Genomic DNA, 3,941 nt, shown 5'->3' with positions numbered 1-3,941 from the left:
TATTGCTTTGTAAGGATATCAATATGCCTATCCCAAGCATGTTTAAATTGTACTACTGTATTTGCCTCTACCACCTCTGATGGGAGGCTATTACTTATCTACTACTCTTTCTGTGAAGTAATTCTTCCTCAAATTTCCCCTAAATCTTCCTCCCTCTAGTTTCAGTGCAGGTCCTCGTGTTCTGTTGCTCCTCTTCCTGTGAAGAATGTCTCCCACCTGTAGCTTGTTAAAACCCTTGATATATTTGAAGGTTTCTATCTTGTCCCTCCTTTCCTTGTATCCAGTGTCCTGTGTGCCAGCTTTGTTTGTGCCTCAGTCAGTGTATTCCTGGTCCCAGCCATTGCTTTCCAGCCTGTCAGTCTGTGGTACTCCCTCCTGAACTGGTCTGCTTCATTCCATCTCTCAGATAAGTCAGGAGCTGTTAGCTTTGGTTTACTTTTCTGGTGTCATCTTCTTGCATTGTTGCATTTATTATTGTCTGATTACCTAGGTACCATCTTATTGCATTGTTGCATTTACTCTCTTTTGATATTACATTTAGTATTTCTATTCTCCGATATCATTTCTGCACTGCAGCATTTATTACTCGGTACTGAAGGTGCATGTACCTTACCCAGTTTCTCTTGCAATACAAGGCTGCTACAGGAGGCAGGGTATTTGGTAAGACCAGATGGCACCGGGGTTGAGGTGGAAATAATCTACCTCTTCAAACATGGCTGTTATTGGTGAAGCCTAGTTCGCTGGAGGCAATCAGGGCAACAAGGGGTCCGTAACAGAGGGCTGGTACATGCCCTTCCTAACAACTCCGTTTATTACAACTCTCTGTTTTCTGTCCTGCAACCAATTTGTTATCCATTCAACCATCTTAGAATCCAATTCCAAGCTTTTAAGTTTATTTAACAAGCAGCGAAAGAAAAAAGAATTCCTACAAGGGGCACTCTAGGCTAACATATTCTGATTTAATCAGCATAGGTTCCATATATTGTTTTTTAGTGTCCCAAGAAAATGTTAAAACTTAGCTTTTATTTATTCTGCTGTTAAGAACTGCGAAATATTAAAAGGTGTGAAAAAATGTGCATTAAAGTGAACAAAAATTAAAAATAGAGCTGTCCGTCTTCAATGTGTATTGGGTTTTTTTCTGGTCAAGTGACTTATGGGCTCTGTGAGCTGCACCGCAAGGAAAATAGGAATCAGTATTTAATGTATCCCTTTTCACTAGTATATAGGGTGGCCAATCCCGGGATCGGGATCGGCGGGATCCCGGGATTTGGCCTCAAAAAGTGCGGGATTTCAATCCCGGGATTGGAATATCCAATCCCGGGATTTCGGGATTAGACTGCGCATGCGCAGTCTAATGCCGGCAGCGTCTGAGCGAGTGCTCAGACGCTGCCCGGCTCCCGAATCCTGACCTCTGCGTGCAGCCAGCGTAGCGTGATAGTAGAGGTCACGCTGCGCAGCCTTCTCCTGTGACCGCCCCCTCTCGTCTCCTCAGCACGCGCGCCCACCCGCCTCATTTCTGGCTTGCCCTGCCTCTTCGTTCCGGCCTGCCCTGCCTGCTAAGAAGGAGGTGCACGAGCCTGGAGGCACCGTGCACCTCCGAACCCACTCCCGGCCGGCCGCCCGCTAATGTAAGTAAATGTGCGGGTCGGCCGGTGTGGGGGTGGGTATCCACAAATATGCAGCACAGCACAGGTAGGGATGCCAATCCCGGGATCCCGGGAATCCCGGGATTGAGCATTTTTCAATCCCGGATCCCGGGATTGAAAAAATGCCCCGGGATTGGCATCCCTAGTTGAACCAATGTATGCAGGGCCGGCGCCACCATTGGCAGCTTTAGGAATTTGCCTAGGGCGCCGGTCACTGGAGGGCGGTAGTGAGCCGCCAAGGAGACCAGGAAATCGGAAGAAACCTGGCAAGCTGCAGCAGTACGGGACACCCAGCCAATTCAATGAAGCAAGGAGCAGGTGAGTGAAACCACCCCCGTCCCCACCCCTGACTGGAGCCTACCTGCAGTCTGTGCCCGGCACTGCCCTCCCCCCATGCTGAACAGCAGCAACCTGCTGCTTCCCCCCTGGAGCGCGGTAGTTAGCTCCCGGGGCCCGCTACCCTCCCCCGTGCTGAACAGCAGCATCCTGCTGCTCCCCCCCCCCCCCCCTGGAGCACAGTAGTCAGCGCCCGGTGCCCGGTGCCCCCCCCCCCTGCTGGACAGCAGCAATCCAATCCGTCGGCAAGGGTGATGGGGGGGGGTCGGAGCGGGTGAGGTGAGGCGGGGCGGGCGGCGGGCTGCTCGCCTGGGGCGCTGACAGGGCTTGCACCGGCCCTGAATGTATGTAGACCATAGAGTGGAGCTGGAAGGAGGAAAGATACTTACTGTAGATTAGGAACAATGCAGAGAAGGGGGGTAGTGGGAGTAAACACACAACAGGGAAGGGAGACAAGGCAGGGAGAGGTGTAGTGGAAAATCAGGATGTTAGTATGGGTAGAGATCAAGCGAGGCACACATACTATTAGTATCAAGATGGTTATCCGATGGGCCTGACTCAGGACTGATTAGCACACCAGATGTAACGCCTTCACACCACTTTGCCAGCAGGCCGCAATCAAGATCTGCCAACGGAAGCTTCTCCGCCAGTTGAGGAATTTCACTGCCTTCACCTTTGCAGCAACAACAGATGGTTAAGATCCGCTTTATAAATTGCTCCCAGGTAACTCCTTTTCCCAGAGGGCACAGCCTTGGCTCCTAGGCAGCTAATAGCAGATAATAAGTTGTTTCTGGCAGGTGTATGGCTGCTTGATGTCCACATATTGGTCCCAATGGAAGGTGTCAGCAGAGTGGGGGAGTACAGCGTGACAGCAGGCAATTTGATTATTGTAGTGCTTCACTACAGTCAGAACCGTTCAGGGAGTAGGAGCATGTGTCTGTCACAAAACTTCGCTGTCAGCTGTAGCTCCATGGAACATGGTTCAGGCTTCACCTCCATGTCCTCTAAATTTAAGCAGCTAAGATCTCCAGGCCAGCCAGATTCCAGCTGCTGACCAGTTGTGGTAATGCAACGTCACTGCAGATGTTCAGAATGATGCAAAGTAGGACACCACTGCAGCCTCCTTCTTTACAGCCAGAGCCGCTCAGCGTGTGAAAACAGAAGTCGAGAGTGATTCTTCTTTATCAGCCGTTACTCCACATCTCCAACCTGGCGCCATGTGTGCAAGGCCGGACCGCAGGTTAGTCCAGTCTGTTCGCCAACAGCGTTGTCCAGGGTGGTCCAAGCTACAGGTAAGTCTATCTTTCTCACTGTCTGGATACACACTTCTTTGCGCCACAATTGGCTCAGCATTCATATAGCCCCTCGATGATGATGATGATGGCCGGACTCTGTGGAAATAATGTGCTCCTGCCCATGCAAACTTCTCACAGATGATCCAGGAGGTTAGAGGAATAAAATCAAGATCTAGTGAAGTTTGTAACCCTGCATGGGGAAAAAAGGGATACGGTCGTTAGGTCGGCCCAAGAAAGGTTGACACTCCTTAGGTCAGTGGTAGAGAACCCTAGCCCTCGAGAGCTACCAACAGTTCACAGACAACCTAGCTGCTTCACAGCTGCACTCATTAATCACTGACACATTTTAAAAAATACACAGATGGAGCTAATTAGCTCACTTGTGATTCTGTGAGGAGACCTGCAAAACATGCACTGTTGGTAGCTCTCGAGGACTAGGGTTGGCTACCCCAGCCTTAGGTCGACAACGGAAGGTCAACAGGCAGAAGATCGAAAGGGACTGAATTCCACAGTCTCCTTAGGTTGACCGGCGGAAGGTCGACAATGCAGTAGTTCAACACAGGTTTTTAGATTTTTTTCTCCACTGTGGTTGCAGAACAGGCGGTATTTTATGCCCTAACATCCACTAGGCCATGGAGGGAGAATAAAATAGTGTACAAGCATA

The sequence above is a fragment of the Crinia signifera genome, chromosome 11 (assembly GCF_055691185.1).
Source record: "Crinia signifera chromosome 11, ASM5569118v1, whole genome shotgun sequence".
In the NCBI taxonomy this organism is placed as follows: Eukaryota; Metazoa; Chordata; class Amphibia; order Anura; family Myobatrachidae; genus Crinia; species Crinia signifera.
The sequence above is the reverse complement of the archived record's forward strand: the minus strand, read 5'-3'. Positions refer to the sequence as shown.